Source organism: Dendrobates tinctorius, unplaced genomic scaffold (genome assembly GCF_039654945.1).
Source record: "Dendrobates tinctorius isolate UK_male_01 unplaced genomic scaffold, ASM3965494v1 ptg000028l, whole genome shotgun sequence".
Taxonomy (NCBI): Eukaryota; Metazoa; Chordata; class Amphibia; order Anura; family Dendrobatidae; genus Dendrobates; species Dendrobates tinctorius.
The window spans coordinates 51,382,311-51,408,490 of record NW_027361696.1 but is presented as its reverse complement, the minus strand read 5'-3'; the positions used below and the strand labels follow the sequence as shown (position 1 = coordinate 51,408,490).

Below are 26,180 nucleotides of genomic sequence, written 5' to 3'. Positions count from 1 at the left end.
CTGCGTTACTTGATATCTTGTGGCTGGGTGCTTTTCCCGGGTTACTCTGTTTTTCTATCCTGTGGTGTCATTTTATTCTTTGTATTTTTGTACTAAGTGATACATATGTTAACTAATAAAGACGTATTTTTATTATATTCACCTAGTTACTCATATTTTCTCTTTGCATGTATACTTATTGGAGTGGGTGTTTTCCTGACTAGGGTGGCTACTTATAGCCCTAAACCCTATTTCTGACATAGTGATAATGTCACTGAGGTTTTTGCATTTAATAATTGTTTCTGTGTTTTTCACAGCCTACCTCAGCCTTAACATGGATTTTCGTGCCCGTGACCAGACATGGCGTGCACTTATTAATGACACTTTACAGGATGATACAGAAGGGGGTCCAGGGGGGACTAGTGGGGCAATTCAGGAGACTACAAAACAGTTTAAGGACCTACTTCGTAGACGAACCCGTATTTGGTGGAACCATGCTTTTTTAGAGAAATATTTACATAAAGACCTAATACCACGTGGTCTACGTATACAGGTTTTCCCATCGTTCCCTATTCAGGATGATGATTTTATGAATAAATGGGAAACCCTGATTAATACATGCTCCAGAGGCTTTATGGAACTTCTGAAACAAATGAACCAGGACTCCTTGGTGTCACTTGAAACTGAGATGGAAGCTCTACAGGTTATTCTTCGTAGAGATATGTCTAGTGATCTTTTAAAAAAATTTAATGAGGAAATGGATGACCTTTCTCAGAAGTGGGCTCAAGAAATCCAGTCCACTAAAGCTAAAAAATTCCAGAGAGATGTGGAGGATAAAAAATTAGCACGTATGTATAAATGGCGAAATCCCCAAGATCGTTCTAGACCGCAATTTAGGAGTTTCTCACGTTCTCAATCAAGGTCTGCTTCTATGAGGTCAAACACTTCTGGAGAGAATGAGTATGGTTCAAAAAATTCTTCCAATACGGGTCCCTCAGGCTTTGTCTCTACAACTAAGCGTATCACGACAAGACAAATTACCAAGAATAAGTCTAACACAGGAAAGGTGTCCCAATCCCAGGGAGGTGTACAGGTACTTAATCTATCTACACATGTGCTGTCCAAAGTACAATTGGAAGTTCTGTCTAGAGGGTTGTCATTTTGTCCAACTAACTCTTTCCACTTCTTCACAGCCATAAAGGACCTGCACTTATTTTCACGCAAACTCTTATTGCATAAATTACATGCCAGGAGGACCTCCAGGGAGATGATCAGTGAGGTCGAGAGAGAAGCTCTTCGTAATCTGGAGGAACTATTGGATGAGCAAACAGCTCCGTTAACAAGTAGGTTTCCAACATCTATTCTTCCAAAGTCTACAAAATTCCCCCCCTTGTCGTTATGTCTGGCCATTGAAGTCTTTACTAAATTGGTTTATGAGGACTTCACAGAACTATCGACTAAGCGTCGATATGATAATTTGACGCATGCTCAGCGTATTGCTATACAAGAGCTACAAAAGCTTACTGATGTGGTCTTCAAGCCAGCGGACAAGGGGGGGAATATTGTCGTCTGGCCTCACAACAAATATGAGCGTGAGGCCTTTCGTCAATTAAGAGATTCTAATACCTACTCACGTTTGCCATCTAACCCACTTGCGACCTTCTCTCTCGACCTCCAGCGCATCCTCCTGGAGGCACTGGACAATAATGTCATCTCAAGGCAGGTCTTTGATGGTCTCGTGATCAAGTATCCGAGGATTCCAACTTTTTACTTGTTGCCCAAGGTCCATAAGAACGCCCTTGACCCGCCAGGGCGTCCTATAGTGTCAGGCATTGATGGACTCTGTGATCCTATTTGTCAATTTATTGACTTTTACTTAAAACCTTTGGTGGAAACTTTACCATCATATATACGTGACACTACGGACGCCCTGGCTAGGGTCGATGGTGTTTTTGTGGACCAAGGGACTTTGTTGGTGACTGCCGATGTAGAAAGCCTTTATACGTGTATTGAACATTCTCACGGTTTGGAGGCAGTCCGCCTCTTCCTGGGTGCTTCCGATCTGGGTGGCCCCTTGTGTGGGCTTATCCTCGAGCTGTTGCGCTTTATCCTTACCCACAATTTTTTTACTTTTAAAGACAAATTTTTTCTACCGAAGCGCGGCACAGCCATGGGCGCGGCCTGTGCGCCTGCGTATGCTAATCTCTTCCTCGGTTCGTGGGAGAGATTGATTTTTGGCGATGCAGGCATGCAGGCCGCCTCCCATGTGCTGTGTTGGCACAGATATATAGATGATATTTTCTTTTTGTGGGACGGATCGGTGCAACAGCTCGGGGAGTTTATGAGGACGCTGAACCATAATGAATTTAATATTCATTTGACTTATTCTTATGATGCCACTAAAATTAGCTTTCTGGATATTACCATGAGCATTGATCACTCTGGTTATATTCAGACGGATGTTTATCGCAAACCGACATCCGTTAATTCTTTGGTTCATGCGTCCTCTGCCCACAACCCTTCCACCATAGGGGCTGTCCCGGTCGGACAGTTCCTACGGGCGAGGCGGATCTGCTCTTCGGATACCAAATTTGAGATCCAAACGGCTGATTTGAAGGAGCGATTTCTGAACCATGGATACTCAAATAGAAGTATCAAAAAAGGTTATTTAAGAGCAAGGGCAACACCACGCGGCAGTCTTTTGGAATCCTCGAAGAGGCCTTCTCTTTTAAAAAAGGAGGAACCTATTAGATTTATATCTACTTTTAACCATCAATGGGAGGATATGAGACAGATCCTCATGAAACACTGGTCTGTTTTGGGCACCGAACCCTCCCTGGGAGCTGCTTTGGGATCATATCCGTCAATGACTCCGAGAAGATCTAAAAATCTTAAGGACCTCCTTGTGCAGAGTCACTATCGACCTGTACAGGTCAATCCATTTGGCTCTAGGGGCCCTATACCTGGCTCTATACCCTGCGGTCACTGTCTTGCATGCACAAATGTGCTGCGCTGCACCACCTTCAATACCTCAGACGGAAGGAGACAGTTTAATATACGCCATCGAATATCTTGTGGCAGTATGAACGTGATTTATTACGCCAAATGTGACTGTCCAAAAATTTATATTGGACTTACATCAAGGGAGCTTAGGATGAGGGTGCGTGAACACGTGCGGGACATTTGTGCATCCAAGACAGTGACCGATATGTCCCTCCTTAAAACCCTGCCCCGTCAATTTCGACAATATCATAATGGCGAATCAACTTCCCTCAAAATTAGAGGGATTGATCAAGTACATTTAGGGTTAAGGGGGGGGGGAACTATAAACGCAGGTTGGCCCAAATTGAGACCAAATGGATTATCACACTTGATACAATGGCCCCTAAAGGGCTTAATGAATCATTGTCGTTTGCTTCTTTCTTGTAGGGTATCCTGAATATGGTATGTGCTTATATTGGGCTTTTTTGGTCCTTTTATTTATTTATTTTATGCCCCTTCTTCCCAACTGTTTCCCCATATCCCAGGTTGTGGGGTGTGTTTTATTTTTTATTTGTTATTGTATATGTGTTTCTTTGATATACGTCTCCCTTATTCCCTCTCTTAGTTTATGCAGGACCTCTTTTTCATCCATCAACTGGATTTATTTGTTGCAATTATATTTGGCGGTCCCACTGGCCCTAATTTCAATATCTACATTGGATGTTCATCAACTCTAGACATTGGTGTATATGGACGACTCTGGGACGCTGTAATTTGAAGAGAGTAAATGTATTGTGATGTCATATCTTGAATCTTTCAGTACTCTTTATCTGCATTTGCCTTTTTATGTGACTATTTATCTCTGTCCATTTTTGATCTATGCCCAATGTCCTGTGTATTATATAAATGCATATTTATATTCATTGGTGTCAGTGGTTGTGCGCATGCCCACTGTCCCTGTTTGTGGCCGACATGCGGAGGAGTGTCTTTTGCCTTCCTCCGGGCTTCCGGGGACTTTTTCCCCCTGCTGCCCGGGGCAACGTATGACGCTTTCTCCTGCATTGTCTGGCCCTTCGGGTGGACAGTGCGCATGCGCCGCGCCAAACCGCTCTGATTGGCCGATTGGGAACCATGTGACTAGTCACATGGGCTTAAGAAGGTCCTGTGCGCACTCCCCGGTATACTTCCCTTGAGAAAGTGTGCTTGTAGTCACGCGAAACGCGCGTCGGGCGTTTTTCCTACCTGGTCCTGGGTTTACTCAGCCTCCATCTATACCTGGTAAGATATCTTTTCAAACTGGCCACGTGAAACTTATTCGTGCACACTAGGTGATCTTAATGGATCTATAATGTGGCGCAGTGATCTCCCAATGGGGAGATGGGGAACTAGCGGACACTGGTCACTTACATAGATGTGGCTATACTCTATATATACTGCTGCGTTACTTGATATCTTGTGGCTGGGTGCTTTTCCCGGGTTACTCTGTTTTTCTATCCTGTGGTGTCATTTTATGCTTTGTATTTTTGTACTAAGTGATACATATGTTAACTAATAAAGACGTATTTTTATTATATTCACCTAGTTACTCATACTTGCCATAAATAGTATATGTCACGGGGTTCTTCTCCGGTATCACACAATCAACAGAGCAAGAGAAGAGTGAACAATTCCAAGACCTTTTTTTAGGCAAAAATATGAAAGGTCCATATACAATCCACCACACAAAAGGAGGAGATAGTCCAGAAGCCGAACGCAATTCAGTAACAGGATAAAAGCCCTGGGAAATGAGAGTCCAACAATCCAGCAGACAGAGGATAACAGGCCATACACTATCTCTGAGGTGCTGTGTTCACATTATCGTTCCACACAGGATCTGATCTCTTCACTCACTTCCATGATATTTTAAAAGTCCCACTCATCATTCACAGGTCAGAGGTGGGGGGGAATGCCATGGGAGCTCATTCTTTCAGCAAGCTAGTTCAATATGTCATTAGCATATTAGCAAACATGATTCATGGACCCTGTGGAAAGGTAACAGTACAGTACTGTGGGGTGGCTGATATCAGAAGGCAACAACAGCTATTCATCAATTAGCAAATAACTCATCCTAAAAGAGAACACAATGAGAATAAATAAAATATTAAAACAAAATGATACCCACATACCATATCCCACCATCACAACCTCCCCCCTCTTAATAAGTGAGCATGCCATGAGGTCTACACAGACTTCTGGCCTGCTCACTTTACTCCACTGTTATAGTTAGGGATGAGCGAGTATACTCATTAGGATTCAGTACTTGGCGAGTAATGCGGTAGTCGAGTCCTGGCAAGTATTTCACTACTCGCCTTGCAATATTCGGCACAGCCCAGCACAGTACCTGCAAAGCTCAGCACAGTCCCCACACAGTACCTGCAAAGCACCTGCAAAGCCCAGCACAGTCTTCACACACGCCAGCAGAGTCCCGCACAGTCTTCGCACAGACCGGCACAGTCTTCGCACAGTCCCAGCCCAGCAGACACAGCCCATTAATCGCATTTCCCATAGACTTACATTGGACTTGCTACTCATTACGAGTACCCGAGTATTAGGAGGTACTCGTAATGAGTACAGCGAGTCTGAATACTACACTACTCGCTCATCCCCATTTATAGTTCCTTGTACAGTGGCAGGGGTTGCAATAATCATGAGCACTTGTCCTTCCATAAATTCACGGGTCCTGGCGTCAATCAGGTTTTTTTGACTGGACCATTCTCTGATGTTCGTAAGCCAAGGTAGCTAGATGGGCGAGACTGTCACTGAACTCTAGAATGTAGGGAATCATGGGTGTTCTGATGTCTGCGATATCTCTCTCCAATTGTTCCTTCAGAAGAGTGTGGCCCATGGACCTTCTGGCCAAACAGATTGCTCCCCGATGAGGTCCGGATGTCGTGGTGCTTGAAGGACCTGCAGTCGGGTGACTGCTCACACAAAATGACACTAACTCATCAAAGTCATAATTTCCAAGGAGGATATCTGCAGGAAGTCCTCCCTTAACTTCAATCCAACACAGTTTTTCTCCAAAACTATAATCCAAAAATGCACCAAAGCTCACTGCATACATTTGCACCCCCCCCCCCCCCCACCAGGACAATGGGAATTCCCAGGCCCTGCTGAATTGCCTGGGGTCGAACCACGTCTCTAAATCCCGACAATTCGTATTCTTCAATTAAGACGTTTGTCTGTATTTCTGAGGGACAAAGGCCAGAGTCTGTACACTCCAGGAGGAGTATCTATGGTGCATGGGTCGATGGTCCACTCAGGTGGGGGTGGTGGAAACTTTCTCAGGCGGGATGTAGTACACAAGATGCACTGGACGAGGTGGGGCAGTGTGGGGCTTCCACCGAATCCTTGAGGGACAGCTGGATTGCAAATAACCAGGTTGCCTACACCTATAACATCTCCTCTAGGTGATGCCCACAGGTCATGGTCTGAACTGTTGGGGCCCAGGACTGTGAGGCATGATTGTCATCGGCCTGCAGGTGGGTGGAAGGGCAGATATAGTCTGAGGGGGCAGGGGCAAGGGAGAAGGCTGTGGTATATTGTCCAGAAGCCTCCTCCATTGTGAACAGATAGTAAGGGCCTCATTGGCCAGGGCTGCAGCTCTGTCCACACACGCTCCCAGACCCAGTCCTGTAATTTTGCAGAGCACTTGGCAAAAAATTGTTCTGTAAGGAATGCCTGTATAACATCTTCCACAGTAAAGGAGTTTTCTGCTTCCAGACTTGACATACCTGGGATGTCTTATGTCACGAAACAAATCACTGACCTCAGGGAGACCAGTTAAAGAAAACACTGCGGCAGCTGGCAAAGGCGCTCAGTGAAATCCTAGGTGCAATGCTCCCTGGGATGTCTTATGGGCATACATCCTAAACGATCCCCCCGTGGTGCATGGGAGGTCTTGGAACTGGGCCCTATACAAGTCTGGGATGATAGCATGGTAATTCTGGATAGTCCGCTTTACAATGTTAAAATCCTGGTTCCACTGGTAGTCAATGGTTCGGTAAGCCTCCGCCACGCTTCCGTTCAGGAGTCCCACTAAAACGCATCCAGCCAGAGTGGGGTACGTCCATCACAGCACACTGCTGCTCAAAGTCCTTGAAGAACCCCTCCACATCTCCAGAAGCCTCATCAAATGGCTTAAAAAGTCTGCCCTGGTGATCCGTACAGGCTACCAGATCATGGGGTTTACACTCCTCATTGCATTATTCCCTTTTTCGATATCCATCACTTCAAGTCTCCGTGAGCAGCCTCCTCCTTATACTCCCGAAAGACGCCAGGGCCTAGAACGAACCACCATCTCTTCTTTGTACCACACCACCCACTGGCTTTTTGAGGCGGGGGTCCCAGTGTCCTGCACTTATCCTTCAGACATATGGGAGTAGGTGGTCTGGCTAGCACCCACCAGCAGATTAATTAAGGCCTCTTTAGCCAGTCCAAGTTAGTTCAGGCCCAGGTCTCTGGCTCTCTCCTGTTAACTGGATACAGTCCAATACCTGTACTCAATCTGTGGGTGGTCCTCAATTTTGTTACACTCTGCTTGCCACCAGTTGTCACGGGGTCCTTCTCCAGTATCACACAAACAGAGCAAGAGAAGAGTGAACAATTCCAAGACCTTTACTTAGGCAAAAATATGTAAGGTTCATATACAATCCACCACACAAAGGATAATATAGTCCAGAAGCCTAATGCAGTTCATTAAGATAAAAGCCCTGGGAAATGAGAGTCCAACAATCCAGCAGACAGAGGATGACAGGCCATACACTCTTCCTCTCTGAGGTGCTGTGTTCATATCATCATTCCACACAGGATCAGACCTCATCTATCACCTCCCTGATATTTTAAAAGTCGCCTCATTCACAGGTTGGGGGGGGGGTCACAGAAACTCATTATTTCATCTAGCTGGGTCAATAGGTTATTAGCATAATAACAAACAGCATTATTCACTGACCCTGTGGAAATCACACTAATAACACCATGAAAATCAGTAAAGTATTAATACAAACAAAATGACACCCACATACCATATCCCACCATTACAATATATCTGTTGTAAGTTCTGCGGTTCTGAATGTCAGATTTCTCTTTTGTTCCTTTTGTTCCCCCCAGTATATAAATCTAGTCTTGTTCTCCAAGTGCGCACAGTGATCAGCTCTTTTCTGTGGGGTGTCCTATTGAGGATCACACTCACTTGGTTAACAATTTTCGATTTACAGATAAGATGGAACCATAGCTTAAGAGGCACGGGAATAAAATACACCACTGAGATTCAGGAGTACAGCAACATTTACTTCAGGCAAAAGAATAATTATAAATACATCTCTATATAGCAAGTGACAGGTTGTCTTTAAAAATCTAATATGTTAAAAGTGTTTTGGATACTGCAGCTGCTCAATAGACTGTTGATCAATAGTCCCCAAACTGTTAAACACCAAGGAGCTGCTCAACATGACAGCCAAGGAGAAGATCCAGGCATCGTTCTTACAGTCGCCCTGAACAAGAGGAGGAAAAGATTACTGCCGATTCACAACACCGGACAGGGAAGGAGGAGACAAAGGAGACTGATCACTGTCTGACCACTAGGGTACGAGAGAGGCTGTAACTCACCTGTGAAGAAACCAGAGTATATCTTAATTGTCCACATGGCTTTGTTTTTGCAGGCCTGGAGGAATTGACTTTGTCAGTATATTTGACTTGGGGATTTAAGTGTGAATTCTGGTGGGTCAAGAAGACAGACTTGCATGTCATTTAACATACTGTGTAAGTCTAATAGTGACTTGTACATAGTGTGTGTTTATCTTTGTTTGTGAGCTGATATGCTAATTGTGTATTGTATTCTATAACCAGTTTGTTGACTGTAGATAGGGAAAGGCTGTTAGGGTGTACTGAAGGACACTGGGTAATTCTAAAAATAGCTTACCTGCCTCGGGTATAAAAACCCTGAGACAGAGACGGGATCTCATCTCATCACACAGAGCTACCAGTCTGAACAACACTCAACGGAAGAGAGAGTGAACTGCAGCCAATTCATCATGGCACCATCACAAGGGACACGGATCTATGATTCTGAGGGAAACAACCTAGGAGTAATTGCCTCCGGCTGGAAGGACACAGATCTGATCCAGTGGCCATCTCTGAACCATGGATATGTTTGGAGAAAGCCAGGTTTTGGGACCCGCTGGTCGCCTGGTTCCATGGAGGTGGTCGGATAAGCCAGGTGGTGACTCTCGTGTCAACTGGCTTTGGACCTTGTATGGACAGTATGGACTGTCACCTCCCTACGCTTGTCATTATCTCTTCTCTGTGTGTATATCACAGGTGGAATAGCGACCCTGGGAGCTGTGATGTTGTGTAAACTGGTTTTGGACCTTCTACGGACTCAATGGACTGTTCTCAGTCATCTCCCTACGCTTGTCAATATCTCTTCTCTGTGTGTATATCACAGGTAGCATATCGACCCTGGGAGCTCTGACATAACATCTACAGTTATCGAGGCGAGTCAGCGGAAGGGTTAGGCCCTGTAATGTGCACCATGTTGGGGGTAATTGCTGTGATTGTTCTGTTTGCTATTGGGTGTTGTGGTTCAATAAAGTATTGCCACACTGTTTTACCCTAACCCTGCATGCTCTGTGTAGTATGTTGCCCACGGGGAGATAGAGCAGGCGTTCAGTGGTATGATCCCTGGTCCATACAGTCTTTATAAAGGCAGCCAGGTCAGCAGACAGGAGCACCCACTGACACCGTTTCTCCACATTACCTTTTCCACATCACCGAGTCCCTCCGTGTCCAGGAGAACAAGTGTCTGTCCGGATTTCTGAGGGTGAGGAATGCACCACATCCAGATCCCTTTAGTCTTCGATTGGATGGTGGATCCCAGAGGAAAACCTGGAGATATTTATCCCAAAACAGTTATTTCTGTAGCACAAAAGAGGTAAGCAAATTACTAAACACCACTACCACATCCACCAACTCCAGCTGAATAGTGAGTGCAGCTCTGGGGTATAATGCAGGATGTAACTCAAGATCAGTACAGGATCAGTAATCTAATGTATGTACACAGTGACTGCACCAGCAGAATAGTGAGTGCAGCTCTGGGGTATAATACAGGATATAACTAAGGATTAGTACAGAATCAGTAATGTAATGTATGTACACAGTGACTGCACCAGCAGAATAGTGAGTGCAGCTCTGGGGTATAATACAGGCTGTAACTCAGGATCAGTAATGTAATGTATATACACAGTGACTGCACCTGCAGAATAGTGAGTGCAGCTCAGGGCACACCCAGGAAGAGGAGGAGCGTCGCAGCTGAGCTTCTGCAGGCTAGGGTTTTGCTAAGCTCCTGGGAAGGGAGGTTTTTTCCTGCAAGGACTTTCCATCTGCCCCCTTCCCAGGAAAGAGGACTCTCCCTGGGACTGAGCGCCGGGGCTGTGCCCCTGGCTCCCACCCCCCAGCAAGCCAGCTGGGGGGGCCTCATCCACCATCAGGAGGCCCAAGGCACAGCCAGCCAGTCCCAGGGATGGGGAAAAAGCGTACCCCAGGGGGCCACAAGGCTCCAGGGTCCGGGACCCCTGAAGTGAATGCTGTGGCGGGCCCTTCCCCCGGAGGTGCAGCAGCCGGCAGAGGTGAAGCGGGACCCCCCTTAACATCTGGGGCTCCAAGGTTGTGGGAGAGCCGGCTACCACCTACGCCTCCCGCATCCATGCCCACCTCTCCGAGTACGAGGAGGCCAGCAAGCAGCTCAGGAGACTCCGGAGGGAGTTGGAGGGAGCCCGGGTCATCAGTAAAAACAGGCTCCCTGCCTCAAAGAGAGCAGAGGTCGCCACCATGGTCAAGCGGCTGAAAGGGGATATTCGGGCCCTGGAGGGCCGGCGAAGTTCCATCATGGCCGGCAGCAGCCCCTTTGCTGAAAAGCTTCAAAATGAGGACCGGTTCAGGGCCATGGCCGGTGGGTCTCCGGGGGGGGGGGGGGGGGGGGGTCAGGAGGCCTCATGCAGGTGGAGGAAAGCGAGGAGGAGGAAGAGCAAGATGGCGCCCACACCACACCCGGGCCGCCTCCACCTGAAGACCTAGCGGACACCAGCGTGAGCCAGGTAACATGCAGTGGGATAGCCTCCAAGCAGGTGGCCCTCCCGCTGGACTTGGGGAACGTGGAGGAAAGCGGGAGCAGTTCTGAGGGGGGCTGCCTCATCCTTAAACAAGTACGGCAGACGGAATCCCCAGCACGGTTTGGCACACTGTTTGGGTATGAAGTCTGCCCGGAGGATGAGGCAACCGGGAAGAGGAGAAACAGGAGGCGCAGGCGTAAGGCCTCTGAAGGCGGAGGAACAACTGGTTTTTGCTCCTCTTCCCGGGGCCCCTCTGTCCCGCTGTGTGGAACCCGCTACCCACCCCGGCTCTGGCCCTGTGGTGGGTCCGCAGCGAGGGAGTGGGGAGAGAGATGACTGTTGTGACCTGACTGTCGCATCTGGTGACAGTGACATGGAGGTCGGTGCTAGTTGTGGTGTTGGTGATGGTGTCCGGGCTCAGCCCTCGGTGGCAGGGGGGGCTGGCCTGGCACCAGGTAAAGTTGGTACAGCCAGGGCCGCACCTCTGGAGGCGCATGCTGGGGCTTCTGGGCCCCCCACATACGGATCCGCTAAGTCTGGATCGCTAGTGGGGGTCCAGAAGCCTAGGAAGAGCGAACAGAACATCAAGCAGCAGCTGAGGCGGTGCAAAGTGCTGGTCTCTCCCATGTCGGCGCCCGTGGTGAGAGCGGGGTCTCCGGCACGTCGACCCAAAAAGGGGTTCGTGCAGGGGGCTCCGCCGCCGCTGGGCGACGAGGGGGAGTGGCCGGCCTTGCCTGTCTCAAGTGGTGGGCATAGGGTGGCGGGGGTGGTCCGTGAGGGGGCGTGGCCTCCCCGAGTGTTGCCTGGCCTGCAAAGGCTGCAGCATGCGGGGGGCGTGGCCTCCTCGGCCGTCGTCCCGCCTGCTGCGTCCACGCCATCCGGGGGTGGGGCGTGGCCTTGCAAGGGGTCACTGCTCTGCCCGTGGTGGCCGTGACTGGCGGGGGGGCGTGGCCTTGGCGGTCGCGGCTCCTCCCGCTGTGCTCGAGTCACCCGGGGGGCCTCCGGGCTCCAGGGATGGCATTTCACACCGCCGTTTCCTGGAGGCTCTCCAAAGGGGAGATCGATCAATAGTGGTAGAGGGGAGGACAGTGGACTTGTCTTTCTGGATAGAGAGACACGGCCTTGCTGCCTTCCAAAATCAAAGGGAGGGAGGGACTGTTTGGTCTCTCCCCACAGCCGGGCAGGGGCCGCCAAGAAGGAATGTGGTCCATCTTAGGTGGGGGGGCAGTGAAGCTTTCCAACCTAGGAGCAAGGTGGTGGAGCTCCTCATTAAGATGGGCTTCGGGGCGAATGACATCTTTGCCCTGATACATCCTTCGGCGTCCCGCTTCTTCGACGTCAGCTTCGTGCGGCCAGAGGGGCTTGAGCTCCTCTGGTCGAATTACGAGCTGGTGCCAGAAGAGCCCGGGTGGCGAGACTTCGTGGCTCAAGTGGTGTCTCACCAAAATTCCGTCAAGCGAGTGACTGTGGTTACATGTAATGAGTCACTCGCAGGCGTGGACATCATGACGTGGCTTTCCCGTTACGGGGAGGTCACCGAGGTCCCAAAAAAGAACAGGGACGAGTTCGGAATCTGGTCGGGGGCTGGACCTTCATGGTCAAATTGAAGGTTTCCGGCGGCACGGTCACCCACATCCCTTCCTCGGCGTTCCTGGGAAGGGACAGGATCCTGGTCTTCTACCAGGGGCAGCCGAAGGTCTGCCACAAGTGCAGCGACCCCACCCACTTCAGCGCCAACTGCAAGGTGCAGAAGTGCGCGTTGTGTGGTGGGGTAGGTCACCTGGCCGCCTTGTGTAAGGATATTCGGTGCCACCTGTGTGGTGACCTAGGTCACCCTCTCAGCCGCTGCCCTCGCTTTCTCTAATGCCGCCACAGGCCCGGTGGGGGGCAACCCCCGGTGGCGCTTCTGCTGTGGCAGGTGGTGGCGGAGGAGGAAGGGCAATTCTGCAAGGGGCCCCACGTACTAGCAGAGGCAAGAAAAGCGCCAGGGAGGTAAGGGACAGGTGGAGCCTCGGGCAACCGGGGTGATGCCTGCTCCTCCCTCCAGGCCCGTGGCCAAAGCCTCTGAGGCCCTGGGGGAGAGTGCAGTGAGTGAGGAGATCAGGAGGATGGAGAGAGGGGAGAAAGCGGCTGACTCGAACGGTTCCTCTCGGTATGAAAGTGTCGATGAGGATGTCCAGGAGCAGCCTACAGCATCAGGTGGCAAAACCAGGCGTGCCAAGCGCAAAACGGGGGGGGGGGGGAAGGCTGACAAGCCTTCAAAGTCTCCCCCTCCCCCGACCACCAGGGTGCACATGGAAGGGCCCGCTGACTCCCCTCTGATCAGACTCTCCAACCTGTTCAGCGCCCTCGGAGATTCAGATGATGAGCCGCAAGACGAGGGTGCTGGACCGGGGGCAACACCGGAGGGTCCTTCAGGGGATGGCGGAGTCCGTCCCTCAGGGGGCACTGTTCCTCCTGAGGGGGGGGACAGACCTGGAACCCGGGGGCGAGGACACGTCAGGAGCTTCCCTGAAAAGGAAGATGTCTGACCCCTCCCCAGGTGGAGGTGATAGCGGGGCAGGGAAGAAACTGGCCATCCAACTCGATCACCCATGATGGCGGAACTCGCCCCGTTGACGCTGGCGTCCATTAATGTCGCCAGCATTAAGTCAGATGCGGCTCGCTTCACGGCCTTTGATTTTTTCTCCCGGATTGAGGCAGAAATTTTATTCTTGCAAGAGACCAGACTAACAGACATGGGGGCCATCTATAAAGCATGGAGGGAGTGGAGGTGCGGGCCCTCATACTCTTCTCTTGCGGCCGAGCCGTATAGCAGGGTGGCAGTCCTTTTTAAGACTGCAGCTGTTGAATGCCGACGGGTTACTGAGTTGGAAATGGGGAGGTGCCTGATCCTAGATGTCTTCATGAGGGGACAAGAGCTCCGGCTCATCAACATCTACGGCCCGCAGTCCAAGTGGGACCGCAAATATCTCTTCCTGAGGATCAAGCCCTTTCTTTTTACGAGCTGGCAGGTGGTCTTCGGTGGGGACTTCAACACCATTACGAGGTCCCGTAACCGGGGGGGTCCCAGAGATCGCCTGGCTTATGATAGCATCGCGTTGAATAGCATAGCCAGTGAAGCTTGCCTGGTGGATGTCCACATCCGGCACACCCCAGGTCACGGGGGTTTCACCTAAAATAGGGGTAACAGTAGGTCTAGAATAGACAGAGGTTTTTTTGAAGGAGGATGCCATCTTTTCTGCTGTGTCCGCCGTTGAGGTGGAGTTCTCCGATCACTGTCTAATTTTCTTTTCTCTGAATGTTGCAGAGACTCCTCAGTTGGGAAGAGGGCTGTGGAAGCTCAATTCGTCCCTGCTGGAAGAAGCGGAGGTAAGAATCCTTCGAGGATTTTCTTCAGAGCCAGGTACCGCTGTTTGATCTCTGTAGTAGTAAGTCAGAGTGGTGGGAGATCTTCAAAAAGCGGGTGGCGGGGTTCTTCCATCAGCTCTCGAGCCTCAGGAGTCTGAACAGGCACCGCTTGTACCAGGCCCTGGGGAGGAAACTCGAGCAGCTTGTCTCGACTGGAGGTGACCGTGAGGAAATCTCCAGAGTGAAATGTTTACTCAAGAGGTGTCAGTATGATAGACACACATCTTTAGTTTTTGAGAGGGACTTCGGGAAGTACCGCTCGCCCGACCCTTACAGAAACTGTAAGAGGTCAGTGAATTGTAAGATGGTGACAGGACTGATCGACAGTACGGGGTCCCTGAACAGATCCAAATCAGGGATCCTGGAGGTTGTCAGATCCTTCTACTCACACCTCTTGGAAAAGAAGGATCTGGATCGAGACAGGATGTCGGCTTTCCTGGCTGAAACCGTCCCTGAGACAGGGGGTGATCCCTCTCGGTGTTTTGGCAGAAGAAATCAGGGAAGAGGAAGTGAGACTGGCCATTGATGGTCTTCGGCCCAAGAAATCACCAGGTCCAGATGGCTTAACATCCGAGTTCTATAAGACTTTTAGGGACTCCTTGGTCCCCCTCTTGACAGGGGTATTTAATGAGTGTCTCTCCTCGGGCACTCTTCCCGACTCAATGAGGAAGTCAGCCCTCATTATTCTGTCAAAGGGTAAGGATCCGTCCCGTATCGAGAATTGGGGTCCCATAGCGCTTCTCGATACGGACCAGAAGGTTCTGGCCAAGGTGCTGTTTAATCGGCTGGTGAAGTTTGCACCCCGGCTCCTTTCAGGGGCCCAGCATTGCTCTGTTCCAGGCCGCAGTACTTTTAGTTGTGTGCTCGGAGTTCGAGAGGCAGTGGAGCAGGGTAGGGCAGGTCACTGGAAGGGGTACTTGCTGTCATTAGATCAAGCGAAAGCCTTTGACTGGGTCAACCACGAGTACCTCTGGTCCGTCCTTTTGAGGTATGGTCTGCCTGGGAGGTTTGTAAAATGGTTAGAGATCTTGTACCAAGGGGCTGAGACTTTTCTGCTGGTGAACGGTTGGTCAGGTCGCCCTTTTGAGGTGGGTTCTGGGGTCCGTCAGTGCTGTCCGCTGAGCCCGCTTTTATACGTGTTCATGATCGATCCCTTCCTAAGGAGGGTAGATCGTGGACCGTTGGCGGGAGTCGGAATGGACCAGGCAGGCTCTGGGTCCTCTCTGAGGGTGGTGGCGTACGCCGATGATGTTTCCCTTTTCGTGTCCTCGAGAGGGGAGGCGAATTGAGTTATGTCGGAGGTAGTGCGCTACTCGGAGGCATCCGGGTCCATGATCAACCGGGATAAGTGTGAAAGTCTCTGGCTGGGAGGGGGAGATCCCAGGTTTGATCTCCCAGACACCCTTCCAGGGCCCCAGGCCACCGCCAAAATTCTAGGCATCGAATTTGGCCCCGGGGATTACCCCAAGCAAAATTGGGAGGGCAGACTTAAGATCGCTGCCCAAAAGGTGGACCAATGGAAGGGTTGGTCTTTAACCCTGAGGGAAAGGGTTGCCCTGGCTCAAGGCTTTCTGCTACCTTTATTAATATACCTGGGCAGTGTGTGCATCTTGCCGGAACCTCTCTGGACACGGGTCTATAGCCTGTTCTTCCAATTGTTATGGGGGAATAGGCTTAACCTAATCAAGAGGGAGGTTACATACCGTACGAGGAGACTAGGCGGGTTGGGTATGGTCAACCCGGTGGTGTTTCTAGCAAACACTTTACTTAAGACTAACATCTCCAACCTCTGGATAGAGAGGGCTCCTCCGTGGATAGTCTCCTGCAAGGGTTGGCTTTGGCCTTTCTTCCAGGAATGGGAGACTGGAGGGCGGGTGAAGGACCTATGCACACCTCATGGGCATCTCCCGGCTTACGCTACCCCGGTTCTGAAGGTGTTCCGCCGGTGGGGTCTGGGAATGTGGGAAATCAGGACCATGTTGAGGCAATGCCTTGACAGGAGGGTTCTGTTGACCCATTTCCAGAAGCCCCTGGCCCTTAAGGATTGCCCAGGCCGGGATCTGGAGGTCGGGCTGGGGCTTTTAAATTCTAAGCTGATCCCCATGAAGTTTTGGGACTTGACCTGACGTTGCTTCCACGGGAGGCTGTATGTAAAGGATAACTTGAAGTGCAGGAAATCCGATGATCGGGGTTGTCCCCGTGAGGAGTGTGGCGACGTGCTGGAAAGCATGGAGCACTTCCTGCTTCATTGTCCCTTTAATGCAGAGGTTTACAACAGGGTGGGTGCTTCCATACGTTGGCCGCGGCTGGCGTCCCTCTCCTACGCTGAGTGGGCCTATGTAGCGTTCAAATCCCTGGGTGGCCGGGACCCGTGCACTTTATTCCTAGTCAGTGTTGTGGTTAGGTTCTACACTTAGAATGCACGGTGCCTAGTTTCAACACGGAAAAAAACCCTCCCAAGGGATGAGGTGGTAGGAAACATCTTGGGTGACCTGGTGAAGGTCCGTTCTTTGGAGTTCGAAAGGTTGGGTGTGTGGAAGGCCTCTTGGCTTTGGAGAGGCCTCTCCTTTTAAAAACGTACTCAAGGGAGAGCAAGCTCTGTGTGAATGAGGGTAGGGATAGCATAAGTTTCACTGGGTGTGTTAGGGACAGAAGTAGGGGCAGATAGGGACAGGGAGGGACAGGGACTGAGGGACAGATAGAGAGTTAGTTATGATAAGTTAGGTAGAGTAGGGGCAGGTAGGGACAGATAGGGACAGTTTCTTTAGGGACAGAAGTAGGGACAGTCTTAGTTGTTGAGGGACAGGGTGAATGTGTTAGTGAGGGATGGGGCCTCCAGAACTCCTTTCCTGGTGTTGGGCTGGTGCATGTCACTTTAGCTTTTTGTTTTGGAAGCATGAAACTTGGGCCTGTGGCAAGGTTTTTTTTTTGGAAATGTGGTTAATACTGATTGTTTGGTTAATATCGCTGGTTATATAAGCAGGTCGTATCTTAGGTGTATTACAAGTGTAGTATGTGCTTTTTGTGTATGTGTATATGTATGCAGTATTGTATGTATGTCGTTAGGATGGTGCATTTAAAAATGTATATATTATAGTTAGGAAAGGGGAAGGGGTACAGTCAGGTTGGGTGGGGGTTTCTTGCGGGGGGGGGGGGGGAGGGGTGAAGTTTGGACCCTGGAAAGGACCCTGAGAAATCAAGGGCCAAAGATGAGAAGGAAGATGGCCTGGGAACTACACCAAGGACCATGTGAAATATATGAGGAAACAGACGGGTCATAAACTTTCTTGGACCCTGAAGTGCTGTTTTTTTTTTCTGAGGCCATAAACTTTCATGGACCTAGGTGTGGAAAAGGCTACAAACTTGTGGACCTGTGGTGTGGGTGGTGGAAAGGGAAAAAAAAAAAAAAAATTAAAAAAAAAAAAAAAAAGGAAAAAAAGGAAAAAAAAGGGGGGGGGGGTTCTCGCTGTGTTGAGGGGAAGTAGTTGAGGGTCTGCCAAGATGGCTGTTTTTTTTTTTTTGTTTAAGGCAGTGGGCCAGGAAAAGTGTTTACTTTCCTGTTTTAAATCCAGTATATAGGAATGAACGGGAGCATGAGTGAAGGAATGGATTTTTTTTTTTTCATTTTTTTTTTAGGAGGTTCCTGCTGGGGGTCCCTCAGGCTGCAAAGCCTGGAGACACTGTGCTATGTTCTTCAGAGACGGACTGTCGTAAGCTAGCATATTTGCACAAGTTTTTTTTTTTTGTATGTCGGTGTGGTTTATTTTAGTTCATGTATCGTGGTTTTTGATTTCTGGAATGTTGTTTTTGTCTGTCTTATGTATTGTGTTTGATATTTTTATAATAAAAGAGATACAGGATGTAACTCAGGATCAGTACATTCTTTCACACCTTACGCATAACGATACATTTAGTACTCTTGCTGCTGCAGAAGATTTAACAATATTATAGTTAATTTTCACCTATAAGTAACAGAAATGTAAATATTTACTAATCCTCCTGTAAAAGGAATTTCTGTACATGGCAATGAATGATGCTGTTTGTTATTTACTTGCAGGATCTTTTCATGCAGACTACAGGATAAGTTCCCAGTGAGGGGAGCAGTGGTCAGTCTCACATGAGACCTCTGTGGATGAGCAGCGCTCCCTCCTGATCAGCACCCGGACCCCCTGATCATACATAGGACATGTTTGGCGCTAGCCTTTATTACTCACCCGTTCTGCTTCCGGCCAGTTTGTTCATCAGGTAAGATTTTCCTGTCCGGTATTTTCCTACGATTGCGATCACCACCACCGGCTGTGAGATCTCCAGAAGGATTTTCTCGGCTTCTTTATTGAGAACCAGCGTAGTCCCATCAACATTCTCTATCAGGCAGATTGGCCGCGGCATAGGAAGGAGCGGAGCCATCGTCACTGGTGTTCTACGGGAGAAGAGGGAGAACAGCCATTATAGGACGTCACGATCTCCAGCTCCACTGGACTGTCTTATAGGGGTTCTGCAGCAGTCGGAAATCTTTCTACAGGCTCAAGTTTGGTCAGCAGAAATGTAAAAAAAACCAAAACCCTGTCGTAACGTGCAAGATCAGCTTTAGGAGTGCCGTGGTTTTGTTTCTAGTTCATTATTACATTCCAAAACTCGTTAATTTCTGATCACATTCAATCCACTATTGTAAATGACGTAAGGAAAAAAAGTTGACACTTCAGAATTGCTTTTTTTTTTTTTTTTTTTTTTAGCAACCTCACGTACAATTTAAACAAAAAAAAAACCCAGATTAATGAAAAATTGTTGCAAAGAAAAATTAAAAAACATGAGAAAAAAAAAAAAAGTTAGCTTCACAGAATGTCAAAAGAATCCAAATTTTCTCAAATTAGGAAATTAAGACTTTTTAAGCCTATAAAATAGAACAAGACTGTACAGCTTTTTACAAATTGTAAAACTTGTATTTGCCATAATTGGGCAGACCTGAAACATGTAGTCAGGTTTGTTCTTACCACATGCTGAACAAAAAAAAAATAAATAAATAAACACACAATTGGAATTACACCCCCCCCCCCCCATTTCATTTTACTTAGATTAATTTTGCCACTCCTAGTACACTACATGGTAATGAGTTATGTCACTCTTAACTACAACTCATTCTGGAGAAAAAAAAAAAAATGATGAAAATAAAATCATAGCTCTTGGAGGTAAGATGGAGAGAGAGGGGAAAAAAAAACAAAAACTAAAAACGAAGTTTGGCTGCATCTTTTATGGGTTAATTCTTTTATGAACCTTCAACTGGTGAGGTGGGATTTGCAACACCCCAGGGAATTTTTGTTCGGCTGCCATTCATTGAAAAATGCTGGTATGAGGATACTGTCTCACTAGCTTCCATCCATTTCCTTGTCAACAGGAAAACAACAACTGGATAGACAAGTGAGGTGTGGCAAGTGTCCTAGGAAGAAGGACATGAAGACAAAACTTATGTGCGAAGAGTGCGAGACCCCAATTTGTGGTATAAGGTATTGCGCTGACTGTAAAAAATATCTACCGTATATACTCGAATCTCGAATATAAGCCGACCCCCCTAATTTTGCCACAAAAAACTGGGAAAACTTATTGACTCGAGTATAAGCCTAGGGTGGGAAATGCTCCATAGATTATTCCCCCATATGCTGCCCCCATAAGAAGCTCCATAGATTATTCCCCCATATGCTGACACCATAAGAAGCTCCTTAGATTATGCCCCCATATGCTGCCCCCATAAGAAGCTCCTTAGATTGTTCCCCCATGTGCTGCCGCTGCTGCTGCATGTGAAAATAAAAAAATGACATATTCACCTCTCTGTCGCTGGGTGTCAGATACTCACCTGTCCTGCGTCCATGGCTGCTCACCGCTATCTGCCACGTCATCAGTCAGTGACGTTCAGACTGCAGGGGGCACAGCGCGCACTAATCACGTCACCGCGCCCTCTGCTGTCTGAAGTCACTGACCGATGACAGACAGCAGCAAGCAGCCATGGACGCAGGACAGGTGAGTATCGCTATACTTACCCGTCCTGACGCTGTCGCTTGAGCCCCCAGCTTCTCCGCGCTCTCTCTTCCTGCGTTCAGCGGTCACGTGATACCGCTCATTAAAACTCATGAATATGCGCATATTGATGAGTTTTAATGAGCGGCACCACGTGACCGCTGAAGGCAGGAAGAGAGAGCACGGGGAGAAGCTGGGGGCTCAGGAGACAGCGTCAGGACGGGTAAGTATGACCTGACACCTCCGCTCCCCCTCCGACCCCCCGGTGTATAGGACTCGAATATAAGCCGAGAGGGAGACTTTCAGCCCAAAAAATTGGGCTGAAAATCTCGGCTTATATTCGAGTATATACGGTAATTTCATGCAAACCAAAAAAGACAATATTCCTTTTATTTTTCTTTTGAACGGCTTGTGGTGTTTTCAATTTTCATGTTAATACTTATAGTCGCTTGTTTTTGAAAAATTTGTGATTTTTATTTACATTACCCTAAAAGTCATGTTTCATAATGCCCTCAGATTGAATCATCAAAGTATTACATTTTCCAATACTTGTGGGTGTCAAAAATTTGTTATACTCATGTGTAATCAATCGCCAATAAGAAAATGATTAAAACAAACATGATCTTTGCATTTTCTGTAAAAATAAGATATTTGTAAACACTGGGGTATAGGAAACCCCACCTCACCAGTTGAGGGTTAACAAAAATAAAAAAATTCTAGATGGACACCTTTTTTAAGAGTCCAGCTACCTTAATGGGTTTTTTTCTAGCTGGAAACAATGTATCAACACAAAGTAAAATATTTACACCAATCTGTGTAAACCACAGTGTCAAGGTGTATCAAACTCCCTTACCTTCATTAACCCCAACCCCAGGTGGGTCTGCTCTCACCTTGTAAGAGACCAAGCTGCAGCCCCTCCGGTGTTATATAGTTAATACTGCAAAGGATTGTGGGAATCTTCATGTGTATAAAATGCAATCAGTGGTAGGTTAAATAAATAAGTAAAAAAAAAAAAATGTGCAAAAGGTGGTCTGTGTGCTTAAATGGTTTTGGGGAAACTCGACTTGCAGATAAATTATTATTTGCAAAAATGTAAGGTCCCTTGTTCTCTGGGATCTCTCCACACCCCAAAGCATAAGGCCATGTGCACACGGTGCGGATTCTGCTGCGGATCCGCAGCGTTTCAGGCTCTGCGGGTCCGCAGCAGATTTAGCTGTGTTGTACAGTTTTCAATGGTAAACTGGAAAATGCTGTGCACACGCTGTGGATTTGCTTCGGGATCAGATCCGCAGCATGTCAATTCTTTGTGCGGATTCCGCTGTGGTTTCACACCTTCTCCATTGTAGAGGTGTGAAACCGCAGGGCTAATCCACAGGACTTTTGACCTGAGAATTTACCTGTGGATTTTTCCAAATCCACGCGGAAAGATCCGCAGGACCTAAATCTACGTGTGCACGTAGCCTAAGAAGTGCAAGATGTGGGAGTGGGGAGGAATCACTCTGCTCTTAACCATCGCTCATCTAGGACCATCGCTGATTGTGCTGGACTGTGACTTTTAGCTTTGATATGGTTTAAAAAAAAATGATGGCCAATGATTGTCATTTTGCTGACTCTGCACAGACCCAAATTACAAATAATCTGTGTTTTGCCAAATGCTGATTTTTGTAAAATTCAAGTAGATTTCATTTACACCCAGGGCCGTATTTGCCACTAGACACCTGAGGGCGAGTGCCTAGGGTGGCATGTTGCATGGGGTGGCACCACTATGAAAGAAGATTTAAAAAAGAAAAACATTTTTTCAATCTCCCTATTTTTCTTACCTTTACTGGACTGGGGAAGAAAACCACCATCTTTAATTTTTTGGGGGGAGTGCATGGGCAGAGGAGCACCAATCAGCTCCCTGCATTGATGGAAGGACCTATGATTACACCACACCCATGTGACTTATGGGCAGAGTCATGCTTCAGGTTACATGTGATTAAGCGGTTTCTCAGGCAGGAAGAGGCACTGGCAACAGGGGTACATAATGGGAGCACAGGCTGTGTGTGGGGGTACATATGTGGTGCAGGCTATATGTGGGGGTACATATGGGGTGCAGGCTATAAGTGTTAGGCATCGAATTTCCCCCACTGCACAGGAGCAATCTTGAGCCATGTCCTCTGCAGCCACAGAGATTCCTGCTCAGCAGAGACGTCGGTCCCAGTGTTTTGCCCAGGCTGATGCTAGACGTATGGTTGCGCCTTCAGGCTCTGCTATAACATTATGCTTGAGTCAGCAGCAAGCAGATGCTCCTGGGACGAAGTCCTGTCTTTTGCCTACTGAGCATGCCCAAGGGACAACCTCTCATTGGAGGTCGGAGGTCACATGCGCAGGTCTCGTTCCTGCTCGGACAGGTCGACTGGGAAGGTCCCGGAAGGACGCCGCTATAAAAGAGTCACATGGCCGCTCGGCCATGCACTAATATAGACTCTTGTTGGTATATGTGTGAGTGATGATGGATGCATGAAACTGGTGACTGACTAATTAAGACTCCCCTCCCTTGGAAACGCATGTGTTAGGGAACTGTAGTAGAGTCAGCGCCTATCAGTGGCATTGCCTTTGTGCCAGATTGCTTCCACTCACAGCACTTCACTTAGCGCCATATTGTGCCATCCAGCACAAGGCACCTTTGTACAGCCCCAAGTAGCTGCAACCGCCAGTAGTGGCGCTGAGCGCAAGTTGTGCGCTTTCCTCGCCCTAATCAGGGAGGTTAGTGGCGTTCACCAGAGCGGTGCAGCGCACACCTTGTGCGCTTAATACTTCTGTTGTTCTTCCTGGCACTGCAGTTGCGGTGTCGAGCACTAGTGTGTCTAGAGGGACTCTAACCTAGCGTCTCAGGAGTAGAGTCCTGTGACTATACACTAGTGCTCATATTGCCGAGCTCTGTGAGCATTAACAGGCTCTGACATCTGTTCCAGGAGCTCTGTGAAGTAACAGAGTTCGCTCCTGTACCCCCCGGGTCAGCAGTTAACCCGCTGGTGTTCAGTTAGTGCTCCGCCATTACCTAGCAGCAATTTACCATCTCTGCACAGTGGACCCCAGGCTGCGAACGCACCTTATACCATCTCTATTATTTGGTACGTTCTGCAAGGGGTGCAAGCTATATGTCAGGGTACATATGGGGTGCAGGCTACATATGGGGGTGCAGCTATATGTGGGGTTACATATGAGGGTTCAGATTACATACCTCCCAAATTTTGAACAATAAAAAGAGGGACAGATCCTGCAGGACAAGCAGCAGAAAATATGCAGCATTTACGCTACATGTGAACAAGGTCTAAATTTCCAAGCAAAGTGGACGTGAATCCATGAAATCTCTGTGTGGGCTGAAGACGCTGCTGAACTCTGCAGTTTTGGTGCATTTTTTCTCCATATGCTTCGTCTGAAAGACTAGAAGCAATGGGATGAAACTGAATGGGAGGAGACACAGATTAGATATAAAAAAAAACTTTTTGACAGTGAGGTTGATCAATGAGTGGAACAGGCTGCCACGAGAGGTCGTGAGTTCTCCTTCAATAGAAGTCTTCAAACAGAGGCTTGACAGACATCTGTCTAGGATGATTTAGTGATTTCTGCATTGAGCAGGGGGTTGGATCAGATGACCCAGGAGGTCCCTTCCAACGCTACCATTCTATAATTCTGAAGACACCTCTGCTGCATTTTTAAATGCAAAATCAAAGCTTTTCTTTACTATTAAAAAAAGCTTTAAAAACTCTGCTTCATATGTGCCCCGAAAACCAGGTATGGTTCATTTTAATGAAGGAGAGATAACAAACATTTTAGGTCCATAGCTGGGTCCTTCTTTCTGTCAGGATTGATCCAGCAGCACTGAAGACTCTTTCTGATAGCACACTACCAGCAGGGCAAGGGAGCTCCTGTAAGGCATATTGTGCCAATTCAGGCCAGGTGTCCAGTTTACAGGCACAGTAGTCAAAGGGGACTGAACTGTGAGGGAGAACATCGATAGGGGAGGAGAGGTAATTTTCAACCATAGTTGACAACTGCTGTCTCCTGTGTGTTGCAATCGATTCAGTATTACCAGTCGTGTGAGCGGTCCTTGAGAAATCAGTCCACAACATGGTCATGAAACCCCTGTCTCCAACGCCACTTCGGCTGTGTGCACCACGAACACCTCTTCCATGTTGCCCAGTACGGCTCATGGTAGAACCTGCACCGCTGCTGTGTGCTGGGAATGCCTCTAACAAAGTAGTCGTCATCCTTCATAATTTTGGCAATGTGGGGTCCCTTTTTAGGATCCGCAAGAGATAATCACACATGTGGGCCAATGTTTCAGGTGTCAATGATGCACTGCCAGTGGTGGGTGGAGGAGCACTTTCTGCCAAATCCACATCCCTCCAGTCACGCACAAACCCTGTACCTGACCTTGGCAAACCAACATTTTCTCTTGCCCCCTGAGAAGCATCCTCCTCCCCAAAATAATCATCCCCCTCATCCTCCTCCTCCTCCTCTTCTTCCTCCACCTCGTCCAGGACAGTTCCCTGAGCAGACAATGGCTGACTGTCATCAAGGTTTCCCTCCTCCTCCTCCGCTGCAGATGCCTGATCCTTAATGTGCGTCAAAGTTTGTATGAGCAGACGCATAAGTGGCATGCTCATGCTTATGATGGCCTTGTCTGCGCTTACCAGCCGTGTGCATTCCTCAAAACACTGAAGGACTTTGCAGAGGTCTATCAGCTTTGACCACTGCACACCCGACAACTCCATGTCTGCCCTCAAATTGCCTGCCCGTGTATCCTCCCGCAAATGCATTACAGCCTACGCTGTTCACACAGCCTCTCAACCATGTGCATGGTGGAGTTCCACATTGTTGCAACGTCTATGATTAGGCGGTGCTTGGGGAGGTGGAGCGATCTCTGCAGCCTCTGCATATGACTGGAATCTACGGGCGAGCAACGGATGTTCAAGCACAGTCTTCGCACGTTTTGGAGCAGGCCTGTTAACTCCGGATAATTATTTATGAAGCACTGCACCACCAAGATTAAGGTGTGAGCCAGGCAAGGTATGTGTCTGAGTTTTGCCAGGGCTATGGCCGCCACAAAATTACGTCCGTTATCACTGACTACCTTGCTTGGCTCAAGATGTAGACTGCCCAGCCATGACTCAGTTTCTCGCTGTAAGTAGTCTGCCAGTACCTCCGCAGTGTGTCTGTTGTCACCCAAAGACATTATCTTTAAAACAGCCTGCTGACACTTACCACTAACTGTTCGACAGTGGGACACCGCATGTGCAACACTGGCAGCTGCGGATGGAGTGCTCATGTGACTGCGCTCTGTCGACGAGCTTTCGCTTCTGGAGGAGGAGGAGGCGGAGGGTCGAACGCCTACAGCCAACTGTTGCCTATACCGTGGGCTAGGCAGCACTGTCCCACCGCCGCTGTCAACTGTGGACCCTGCATCCACCACATTCACCCAAGCGCAGTGATGGACACGTAACGGCCCTGGCCATGCCTACTGGCCCATGCATCTGTTGTGAGGTGCACCTTTCCACTCACTGATTGTTTGAGTGCATGGACAATGCGGGCTTCCACATGCAGGTGGAGGGCAGCGATTGCTTTTCTAGAAAAGAAGTGCCGACTGGGTAGGTCATAGCGTGG

At 48.6% G+C, this 26,180-nt stretch overlaps 1 protein-coding gene and 1 pseudogene across 1 annotated transcript in view; one reads left to right on the top strand and one right to left on the bottom strand.

Moving 5' to 3' along the window:
* The window catches only part of LOC141085379 (guanylate-binding protein 7-like), a 49,241-nt pseudogene extending 27,785 nt beyond the window's left edge, over positions 1-21,456 (bottom strand).
* Positions 20,710-26,180, top strand: part of LOC141085378 (guanylate-binding protein 7-like) — a 188,883-nt gene continuing 183,412 nt past the window's right edge. The window contains exon 1 of the mRNA XM_073570684.1: positions 20,710-20,751. The gene's annotated coding sequence lies outside the window, so the exon portion shown is untranslated. The remainder of the gene's footprint in view (positions 20,752-26,180) is intronic.